The sequence below is a fragment of the Tamandua tetradactyla genome, chromosome 1 (assembly GCF_023851605.1).
Source record: "Tamandua tetradactyla isolate mTamTet1 chromosome 1, mTamTet1.pri, whole genome shotgun sequence".
NCBI classification, from domain to species: domain Eukaryota; kingdom Metazoa; phylum Chordata; class Mammalia; order Pilosa; family Myrmecophagidae; genus Tamandua; species Tamandua tetradactyla.
Genome location: NC_135327.1, coordinates 59,217,771 through 59,229,928, shown reverse-complemented (window position 1 = coordinate 59,229,928; position 12,158 = coordinate 59,217,771). Strand labels below are relative to the sequence as shown.

Genomic DNA, 12,158 nt, shown 5'->3' with positions numbered 1-12,158 from the left:
TCTGCACAGCTCCAAGCACGTGCCCACCGGACTTCCGAGGGGAGGTAAATGGAATATCTCAGATCACTTTGCCAGTCAGGAAGCCAAGGCGCAGGGTAACTTGACCAGATGGTGACACAGCTGGGAGAAAGGTGGGCCAGGCTTGGGGAGGACATCTCTGCATTACATCCTCATAATGACTTCATGGATGCACATCAGCACCACTGTCCTCATGATGACTTTGAGGGCGCACATCAACGCCCTCAAGATGACTTCAAGGGCACACGTCAGCACCACTGTCCTTGTGATGACTTCATGGGTACACATCAACTTCCTCAAGATGACTTCATGGATGCATGTCAGCACCATTGTCCTCGTGATGATGACTTCATGGGCACACATCAACATCTTCAAGATGCCCTCACAGGTTTGCATCAGTATCAATGTCCTTGTGATGATCTCATGGGTGCACATCAGCACCCGAAATGCTGTGGCATTTCAGTGTGCTGGGGGTGGGGCATGGAGCAAGGGCTAGTACTGGACCTTGTGGGAGGGCCAGTGCCAACCCCCCCAAGACAGGAGGAATGCAGAATGTGGGCCAGAGGATAGATTTTTGGAGGTGTCGTGCCTCTGGGGGATTTTACCTTTTCAGGAACATAAGCTGTAGAAAGCTGGGAGATACCATGTAGGACAGAGAAGGTGAGGGGGTAGAAAGAGTCCCCTGGGGTGGGGAGCAAGGGGGGACATGGTCTCGAGGAGGCTGAGAGGGAGGGGGTGTCTCAACCCTGCCTTTCCCTCCTACCCACCCCGGCTGGCCTGACCTCCTGCCTCTTCCACACTCCAGGCCAAGCAGGCAGCAGGCTGGCTGAGCCCATGGCTGCATTGGCCAAGACCAGCATTATAGGTAGAAACTGAGCCCAACCCCTTACTCCCTGCTCACAGCTCTGCCTGGCTCCCACAGACTCAGACAGAAGCAGCTCCTGCAGGCCGCCCTCCGTGGTCCCCGAGGGATGCCCTGGTCTGTCTATCTGGCGTCCTCCCCTGGCTGGGATGCACCTCCCACAGGATTTTCCCATGGCTGGCTTCTCCTCGCTCAGGCCTCAACGCAAATGTCCCCTTCCTCAGCCCCTGGATAAAGCATGACCCTTTCCCTGCATCTGCCCCCCACCTGGACTCTGCATCTCTTTATTATTCTGCTCTGCCTGCTCAGCGTCAGCCTGGCTGCCCCTCACCTCTGCTAGGCATTGAGTGAGGGGGTACCCAAGTGTGCACGTCTGAACCCCTGGGGAAGATGTAGGCTCGGAGAGGGCGGGGGTGCCCTTACCTTCCACTGGGTTCCCGTGTCGTAGACGGTGTCGTCTGCCCAGCTGCCTGGGAGGGAGGAGTCCCTACCTGGTTGGGTGGCACCCACCAGATCCAAGGTTGGGTCCCTGCCTGGCTGGGTGGCACCCACCAGTTCCAAGGTTGGGTCTCTGCCTGGTTGGGTGGCACCCACCAGTTCCAAAGTTGGGTCCTCGCTTGGCTGGATGCACCCACCAGATCCAAGGCTGGGTCCCCACCTGGCTGGGGGGCACCTGTCACAACCTGAGGTTGGGTCCCCACCTGGTTGAAGGCACAGGCCACAACCCAGGCAGGGAGGCAGAGACATAGGGAAAGAGCACAAGCCTGCCTCCGGGGCCCTTGGACTGTGAGATTTTGCTTGGCTGGGTTGATCTTTCATATATGCTGAGGCACTCTGTAAGACCTAATATTAGTTTCATAAACAACACTTTCTTTTTTGCAAACTATACCCACAGGCCCCATTGCCACTTTCAAGTGTTATGCCTGCCTGTCAGATGAGGACCGCAGGGAAACACTATCTCCAGCATTTACTGCTAGGCGGGAGCAGTGCAGCCCTGGGGAGAGGCAGGGCTCCGGGGGAATATGTGACCTCATTTGCATTTTCTAATTGAATTGCTATCAGCTTTCCTGCAAGACTGCACAAAAAAAGTTCTTCCAGATCCTAGCACCGCTGAAGAAAGACTGTCTTCAAATAGTTGCTAAGAGAGGGATGGAAAAGAAGAGAAAGTTGCCAATTTTTTATGGTTCATCTAACCGTAAAGCTGTCAGTTTTGCCCAATTCCTCAGAGAGTTGCTAAAATAATGGCCAGGGGAGGGTGCACTTTAAGTAAAGCTCAACAGAAGAGAAATGAAATTTATGGAACCAAGAAATTAGGGGGACCCTGAGTGGCTGTCCTTGAGGGATTTGCTTCCAGCTCTTTTAGAGAAGAGCTTCCCTGGGGGCTTTTTTTTTTTTTTTTAACTTTTTTTTTTTTTAACTTTTTTATTGTATGATATAACATATATACAAAGCAAGGAAAGAAAAAGGCAAGAATTTTCAAAGCACACTTCAACAGGCAACTACAGAACAGATCCCAGAGTTTGTCATGGACTACCATTCCTAAACTGCTCCAAAACCCTGGAGGCTAAAGAAGTATTAGGATAGTGACTCAGCAGCCATACTCCTTTGTTAAATTCCATTCTCTCTGCTATACCTCCTCCCTCTTCTTTAATCCCTCTTCCACTCTATAGGGATCTTTGGACAATGCCTGTTTTGACTCTTTCATGCTGAGAACAGGTGTCCACATGGAAGGACAGGGAGATGCAATCAATTGATAAATCGTGGAGAGGCTGATCTCCCCAGGTTTCAGGATCTAACTGATCTAGGAACCCTCCAGGAATAACATGTTCCAGGAAGGCAAATCTAGTACAGGAAACCTTTATAGCTCTTCTGTTTGAGCCGTAGGTGCTCTTAAGAGACAACAGGAGTGATGCTGATTGAGGTTTAGCGAACTATGACCACTAGCATTATCTAAATGCCTGTAAACTATTGACCATGGCATGCATTGTTAGTTTTCCCCTATATCCCTCCAGCATTGACTCCCTGTCCACTATCAAACCAGAACTTATTTATAATCATAAATCTAATCATTGGATATATGGCACTGTACATCCCCTTTCAGTCATATTCGCCTTCAGTGTGGCAATGGTACTTACAAACCTACTAATCAGTTACCATCACTTATATCTGTTCTTTCTGGGGGCTTTTAACACTCTGTAAACTACTGCTTGGAGCGAAGTCCTCTGTCTAGAACCAGTAGAAATTCTATTTACTTTGTCCCCATCTAAACTCCTTGCCTTCCCCAAACCCAGCCAGGAAGCCTTTGGCATGCACTTTAAAAAAATTAAAATTTCGAATTTTAACTGAATTGTAGAAAAGTGAATGGAACCTGTGGCTGGTCCCAGGGACACTCCCGCACCTGCCACACAGGAGCTTGTCCTGCCTCACAAAAGGCTGCCTCTGTCCCGATGGTAGTGTGGCCCTTATTTGGGTTTACATGACAGAATCACACAGGATGTAGGTTTTCTGCCTATGGGACTGGTTTCTTTCCCTTAGTGCTGTTTTGGTTGGGACCCCCCTATCTTGTCGCTTCTAGCTGGGGTTGATTTTCACTGCTGTATACTATTCCACAGTACGAATCCAGCACAGGTCACTCACCCATTCTAATGTTGACAGGCATTTGGGCTTTTCCCAATTTGGGCTAATATGAGTGACGCCCTACAATCACTGGGATGGATCTCTTGGTATTTATGCACCTAAATTTCTATTGGGAATATACCCAAACCCACGTATATACATCTTTACATATATACATCAATGTGCCATCTCAGGTGTTGCCCAGTGTACGCTTCCAGCAGCACAGATGACAATCCCAACTGCTCCACTTTCCCCAATTCTTGGTACAGCTGCTCTTTCCAGTGCTAGCTGTGCTGCAGCTCTGGGGCTCCCTGGCTGCCCTGCTGTGGTTGAGTCTCCCCTGGGACCACCAGGGAGGGCCTGGGGAAGTCTCTGGTCCTTGCATCTGTTGGGCTGGCTGTCTGTCTTTGCAGAGAGATCGAGAGTCATAGATGTTGGGAGGGAGTCCCCTGTCGGTAATGAAGCCCAGCAAGTATCTTCTGCCTACCTGGCTTGACTTGCCCTCTGTAAAACATATTTTGCTGAGCGCACGTTCTTATTTTTAAGCAAGCCCACCACATCAAGCTTCCTGTGCAAAGTGTAGTGCTTTTGTGGATACCTTTCATCAGATTATGTTCCCTTCCTTTTCAAGCATGAGAAAGTATTTGCACCCCAGGACCACGAAGCCGCGCTCCTGCCTCTCACTCCAGGAGATGTGCTGTGTCGTCTTTCACAATTGGACTCACAGTCCACCTGGAAGGGAGTTCTGGGTGGGGCTGGGGGCTTCTCATATTCTTCTCTTCAGGAGACCCCATTGGCCCAGTATCATTTATGGAGAAGAGAGCCATGCCCCCCACCCCCCACCCCCACTCTACAGCCATGCCTACAGACTTCTCCTTCGAGGGCAGGAGCATTTCAAGTCTACAAGCCAAGGGGCAATACTGAGGCTATGATGTAGGCAGTAGCTACAGCCATCTAACATGGAACTGCTTCAGAATGTAAAAGCCCCTATGAGCTTGCAGGCTATAAAAACAAAACGGGGCAGCTGGATTTGGTCTGCAGGCTGCAGTTTGGGGACCCCTGCTCTGTGGTGTCACTCACATAAAAAACATCAAGTGTCTGCACTATGTGCATCTGACAGGGCTTGGTCACACTGTATACACAAAGTGGGTGAACTTGCTCGGTAAAAGGGATACCTCATTGAGGCTGACTTTTTAAAAAATTGAGTATTTTCTCTTTGTTCTGTTCACTCTGCCTCTTTGACCATCTCTGCACCCAAACCACCCCATTTTAATTACCGTCCTTTGGTGGTTGTCAACAGGAGGACATGTGACAATGACATCTGGTGGTTGTGGCAACTGGGAGAGATGAGCCCGGTCTCTAGTGGGTGGAGGCCAGGGGTGCTGCTGAGTGCTCTCTACGCCAAGGAATCCAGTGGGTGTCAGCTCAGGGTGCCCAGCACCCACCACTGCCCAACCCCTGAGAATCCTCCAGCGAAGCATGTCAGACACCTTGACGTCTGAGAGCAAGTTCCCACCTTTCTGTCATTTTAGGATACCCTTGCCCTTTGCATCGCCACTTCAAAATTTTAAATAGGCTCTTTATCTATTTAAAAACAAGCAACAACAAAAAAATGGTGGGATCTTTTTGGAATTGTGTTGAATCTATAGAAAAATGGAGGTAGAATTGATGTCATTTCCAACATTAAGCCTTCCAGGCTATGAATGTGGCATAACTCTCCATTTTTATGGGTTTTCTTTCATTTTTCTCAGTAACATGTAATTATCTCCACATTTTTTGTTAGATTGGTTATCTTGCTCAATGCCATTTTCTAACTTTATTATTGGTATATAGCAATTTAATTGCTTGTATATTCAGTGACCTTGCTAAACTCACTTCTTCATTCTAATAATTTATGTACAGATTCTCTTCATTTCTATGATCATAACCATTTGTCAGTTTTACTTAATCTTTTTTCTTTTTCTTGCCTTCCTGCATGGGCTGCGGGTCCAACATGGGATGTAAAAGTGCTCTTATCTCATCTCTGAGCTCCAGGAAAGGCCTGCAGGATTTCCCTTGTGAACAAGAGTTGCTGTAGGGCTTCTGTGGATACCTGCCATCAGATTATGTTCCTTTCCTTTTCGAGCATGCCGAGTACTTCCACTTGAATGGAGGTCAGATTTTCACTAATGCCCTTCAGGTGATCATGGGATTTTTTTCTTTTATTCTGTGTTGAATTGTACTGATTAAATTTCAAGTCTTAAACCAATCTTGCACTCTTGGAACAAACCCATTTTAGCCATGATGTATTATCTAACATAAACACGACAGGACTCAAGTTTGCTAATATTTTGCTTAGGGTTTCTGCATCTATTTACGAATGAGACTGGATTACAATTATCAAATTTCTTGATATTTCTGGACACAGTTCTTGCCTGCTTTGGTTCTCTCCAGCTTTGGAGAAGGTGCTTGTTGGTTTCTGACACGGTTCATGTCAGGTTTGGGCCAAAGGCAATTTGGAGAGTGATGCCTCATTTCACTCTCTGAACAAGTTTGTGTGATTGATTTGAATTCCTTCTTTTAGACTTGGTAGAATTTACCATCCAAATCATCCAGGTGTGGATATTGCTTTGTGGTAAGGATTTTAATTTTGCTTGCAATAATAAAAGGGTTCAGATTTCCTCTTTCATCTTGTATTAGGCTTGGCAAGTTGTGTTTTTCTAGAATAGCATCCATTGCTTGTTTATTTTCAATGATACAAATTGTACATAATAACCTCAAATGATCTCTCTGATGTCTACAAGATGGTCATAACATGTTCTTTTCATTTCTAATATGGATTATTTGCAGCTTCTGGCTTTTTCCCTTACTTAGTCTGATCAGTTTAATAGCGTATTTAAAGAACCAATTTAAGCCTTTCTTGATTCTATTTTCTATTTCATTATTCTCTCCTCTTGTTTTTACTATTTCCTTTTTTTTTTTTTTACTTTGTTTGGGTTTCATTTCCTGTTCATTTTATAATTTTTTGAGTTGAATCCTAGAGCATTGATTTTTTGCCTTCCTTATTTTTTAGTATATGTATTCACATAACATTTCCATTTGGACATGACTTTAGCTACATCCCACTAATTTTATTATTCATTTAAAAATAACTCTCATTTCCATATGATGTCTACCCATGGGTTATTAAAAAGGCTTTTATTTAACTTCCAAGTATATGGGGATTTTTCAGTTATGTTTCATGTTACTGATTTCTAACTTAATTGCTCTGTGGTCAGAAAACAAACTCTGTTTTGATTTTGAACATCTGAAATAGGTTGAGATTTTGAAATGTTTGTAAATTGTTGTGTGTGTGTACTAGGAAATACTGTGTGTTTAGCAGTGGTTGGGGCCTGTTCTAGTTTGCTAGCTGCTGGAATGCAACGCACCAGAGACAGATTGGCTTTTAATAAAAGGGGATTCATTTCATTAGTTCTTCAGAGGAAAGGCAGCTAACTTTCAACTGAGGTTCTTTCTTATGTGGCAAGGAACAGGGCGATCTCAACTGGCCTTATCTCCAGGCCTCTGGGTTCTAACAACTTTCCCCAGGGTGATTTCTTTCTGCATCTCCAAAGGCCTGGGCTGAGCTGCGAGTGCTGAGATGAGGTATGCTGAGCTGCTAGGCTGTGCAACATTGCGCTCTCTCATTTAAGCACCAGCCAATTAAATCAAACATCATTCATCGCAGCAGGCACGTCTCCTAGCCGACTGGGATGTAATCAGGAACAGATGAGGTTCAGGTACCATTGGCTCATGTCCATAGCAATAGAACTAGGCACCTTCACCTGGCCAAGTTGACAACTGACCCTAACTACCACAGGGTCTGTGCTTTATGTCTCCGTAAGGTCAGATTTGTTAACTACATGGTTCTAACCTTCTCTTTACTGATATTTTATCTGTAAATAATATAAAATAATATTATTTACAGCTATATATTATTTTATATATGTTAATATATTATTTTATATATTATATATTAATATATTATTTTATATATTATATTATATATTAATATAATATTTTATATTATTTGCCGAGAGATGTTTGTTAAAATTTATCATTGGTTGCATATTTATCCATCTCCATCATCATTATCAATTATTAATTTTTGCCTAGATATTTTGAAGTCATATTATTAAGGGCATAATAATTCAGGATTCTGATGTCTTGTTGGTAAATTGAACTTTTTATATTATGTTTCTTATGCTTATGCTTTTTGCCTTAAAGTCTATTTTGTCTGATATTAATAGAGCCATCACCGGCTTTCTTTTGGTTATCATTTATTTGCACAGTATTTGTCCTTTTCCATTTACTTTCAACCTTTCTCTTTCCTTACACTTTTTACATGTATTTTCTGCAAACTGCATATAGTTGTCTTTTTGCATTATCCAGTCTGTCAATCTTTTTCTTTTCATTGGAACATTTAATCTATTTCTACTTAATATAAACACTAATGCATTTGTAAACCTATCAACTTACAAAAGAGAAATATATATCCCATCTGTTCTAAGTTCCATTCCTCTTTTCTTCCATTTTTTTGGATTGATAATTTTTATTATTCCATTTTTCCATCTATTATCTTAGAACTTATATAATCATACAATTCTTTTAGTGATTTTCCTAGACATTATACCAAATAACTGTCTCATCAAAATATACTAGTTTGGTATTTCCATTGTTTTTCAGGACACGAGAGCATCTCCGGCCCCTCTGACCACCGTCCCCATTTAATGCTGGTGCCATTCTGCTGAATTTGAGTTATCTGTTTTAAATCCCAGAAGACATCGCACAGTTATGACGTATGTACAGTTTCCCATCTACTTAATCTTTCCATGGCTCTTCATTCTTTCCTGCTCTTCTGAGCTTTCATTTCAAATTATCTTATTTTGCCTGAAAAACACATCTTGTGACAGATCTTTTTTTGTTGTTCGAAAATGTCTCTATTCAACATTACTTTTTAGAGGATATTTTTTACAGGATAACAAAATTCTAGTCTAGCAGTTATTTTCATTTTGCTCTTCAAAATAACGTGCACTGTTTTAGGTTTGCCAGGACGCAATGACAGCTACACACAATGGGTTGGCTTAAACAATGGGGATTTCTTGGCTCGCGGCTGTGAGGCTAAAAGAAGCCCCAAATGAAGGCACTGGCGAGACTGGCTTTCTCCCCTAGTGGGTGGTGCCCTGCCGGCCGCTGGCACGCAGTCTTCAGGACTCCTCGCTTGCCCGTGGTGGCTCCTCTCCCTTTGCTGGCTCTTCTTGTCCTCACTGACCCCCAGACTCCTTCTGTGTGGACGTCTCCAGCTTCTCACTGTCAGTTTCGTCTCTGAGACATCTCTAGTACGGATTAAGCCCCAGCCGTGTCCAGCCGGGCCCACACCTTAACTAAAACCCCCTTCTTCAGGGGACCCTGTTGCCAAAGGTCTCACCCCCAGGGGCGCGGGCTCAGACAAAGAGCTCGTCTTGCTGGGGCACAAAACCCCATCTGCCGCAGTCGTAGTGTCATCCCTTTGTTCTCTGGCCTCCATAGTTCCTGCTGAAGAGTCACACATGCGTCTAAGTTTTATACCTTTGAAGGAAATACGTCTTTTCTTGCTTCTATTTTCAGCTGTTTGGCCATATAGTACTCACCCACGATTTTCCTTACATTTATCCCTCTCAGAGCTCATAGGGCTTCTTGACTCTCTGCCTTAACTTCTGTTGTAAGTTTTGAAATATCTTCTGCCATTACTGTGCTCTACTTTCTCTCTCTTTGGATTGCAAATACATGATTTTTAGGCTATCTTACAATACCTCCACTGTCCCTTTGCTTTCTTCTTTTTGTATATCTCTTCATGCTGAGGTCTGAGTATTTCTTCTGATATCCTTTTGTTTGCTTAATTCCTTTCATCTATGTCTAACTTTTGGCTCTATCAAATGAGTTCTTGATTTTGTTCTTTATATTTTTCAGTTCTGGACTGTGTCATTTAAAAATCTTCTAACTGTGCCAAAAACCATATTTAATGTACTTAAACAGTAGTAAACACAGTTATTATTTCTAACTTCATCTTCTTTTTGTCTTGATTTTTATTTTCATCTTCTTGTCTCCTCCTCACATGCCCAGTTATCTTTAGTTGAATACAAGACACTGTACATAAAAGAACATAGAATAATTTGAGGCCTGAGATGCTATCTTCCACCAGAGAAGATTTCCACTTGTTTCTGGCAGTTAGGGGCACCTGAAAACCGGCAACACCTTAAACCATTCATAGTGCCTGACATCACTGGAAGCTTGTGTCAGTCTCTGCTTCACTTTAATTTCTAGCAATTGCCGGTGTCAGGGCCACACAGTGACTGCAGTGCGGGCTGCACGCCTCCCTCGCTGAAATACTGTGGCTGAGCAGCTGATGTCGCCGAGTCTCAGGCCCCTCGTCTGGAAAATGAGGATGGCACAGTGGCCCCAGCTCACGTGTAACACACGGCCTCTGGCCTGAAGGAGCCAGGCTGTGTATCCAGGACATGGAGGTGACGCCCCAACCATGGAGAGTCCACAGAGGGAACAGAGGCCAGGGAGGGAGTACCAGAGCTGGGCAGAAGTGTTAGGGGAGGGCTCTGGGGGCCTGGAATTGAGTCTGGAGGGCTGCAGCTGCCTTTAAATCAACCATCCCTTCCCTTCCAACAAGCAGAGGGGTGAGAAATCAGGGTCTCCTCTGGTACCAGAGGTAATTTTAATGATGTTTTCAGCTGCTACAGCGGTATACATTAATACATTGATGCATATATTAAAATTATATATTTATTTCCTAATTAAACCACAGAATCATCTGATCTATAGGTTTCTCTATACAATAATGCAGTTTACCTACTGTGCTATAAATTGTGCCAATTGTCTCTCACGTAGCTCTCTTAGTTTCTAGACCTTCTGTTGATTTGGGAAATTGGTGGCAGAATGTGTGGTCAGATGTGGTGTCCCTTGTGCTGCCAGCCCCATGTGAGCTGTGATTTGATGTAAGGAACCTGCCAGCTCCTTAGTGGCCCCATTACACGGATGCGGGTCGGCCCCAGCACTCTGAGGCAGTGAGAGGGTGGCTGGGGGGCCCATTTATGTGCCCTGGTGGGGTGACTCGATGCCAGCACTCCCCACTCAGTCTGGCCTGGGAGAGCCCTGACTGCTGCAAGGACACCCCACCACTGCTCCCTACCCCATCCTCTCCCAGCAGCCATGCCAGGCCGCTGCTGAGCTGCTGGAGAGCCCTGCAGTGGATGGGGTAACTTCCTGCCACGCCATCCGCTCAGCAGCACAGGGGCTCGCCCACTCCACGCCCTGTCACGGCCCTGGGGTCCCGCCAGACCAGGCCAGCAAGTTTCCATCCTTTCAACAAGCAGGTACTTTCCCTCCCATCCTCTGTTTGCTGTGGTGCTGCGGTGATCCCCACAGTATAGATGGGATGATGCACCAGGTCAGGGCGTCTACCAGATGGCCACCTGGGGGGACTCAGGTGGCTCCTTCTTCATCCCTCCGGCCCTAGCCTGCCCTGCCGAAGGCACGCCCAAGGCGTCTGCGAGGCCCGGAGCAGGGAGCGGGTACCTGCGCCCAGTCCTGCCCCTGTTTCTCAGCCTCCTGCAAGGGGTGTGTGCTCCGTGTATGTTGGCTGAAAGGACGGGTCCTGGGTCTTAGGAATTCAGCAAAGAAGCCTTGGCTTTGAAACAGAGGAAGCAGGAGTCACGCCAGGCAAGCCCAGGGGTGTGGGCCTCTCAGGACACCCTGAGTTCCGGCTGTAGGCTCTGGGCCCCCGCTGTACCCGCAGCAGCACCGACGCGAGCTGTCTAATCGCAATCAACGCCTGCGTCCGTGCCTTCCCCGAGGACCCCGTGATTAATTGCATCAGAGAGCGCTTCATTAACATGCCTAATAAAAGGTGTCATTAGATTTTCAATTAACGCCTTTATCCCAGCCTTCCGCAGCCTCCGAGGCGCAAGGCGGTGCATCCCGAGGAGGGATGATGGAGCTTCAGGTTCTCACAGGTATGGGGTGACCAGGTAGGCCAGCCTGAGCAACCCCCTACCCCACCACCACGGACCTGGACAGAGAGGACCCACTCTGCATGGGACAGTGTCCATGGGCTGCTCTCTGGATTCTGGCTGCCCCGGACCATACCTTGCCCCTTGCCCCTTGCCCCTTGCCCCCTCTCCAGGGCTTGGCATGTAATGACCATTTGTGAAGGAAGGGAAGAAATGCCATTCGTCTGCCTCACATGCCCCAGCTCCAGCCCTCTCTAGCTCCCTCTCACAACACAGGAGCCAATGAGTTTCCAGCGGCTGCCTGGAAATGTGCCTCATCCAACCACTGCACCTTAGCACCTACCCTCCCTACAAGACCAGCACCCATAGGACAGTTCATCACCAATGGTGAGAACACATCCCGAGCCTCCGCTGCCTCTGGCGAGCTAAATACCTACACTTTGATTTAAACAAAATCAAAACCAAAAACATGGAAGTGGGGCCCTGTGTTCCCAAAGTGGGCTCCCTGGAGCACTTGTTTTGTAAGATGCTTCCTGAAGAAGGGTTCCTTGGTCACACAGGTTTGGGAAACTGTGCAAGCTATGTCTCACTCAGAGATTCAAAGAGCACATTTCACCTTTAAAGTCAACAATACGTGAAAGAAT

At 46.0% G+C, this 12,158-nt stretch overlaps 1 protein-coding gene across 1 annotated transcript in view; it reads right to left on the bottom strand.

The window, feature by feature from the left end:
- CDH4 (cadherin 4) overlaps positions 1 to 12,158 on the bottom strand; it is a 646,269-nt gene that overhangs the window by 211,891 nt on the left and 422,220 nt on the right. The gene's annotated exons all lie outside the window — the stretch shown is intronic.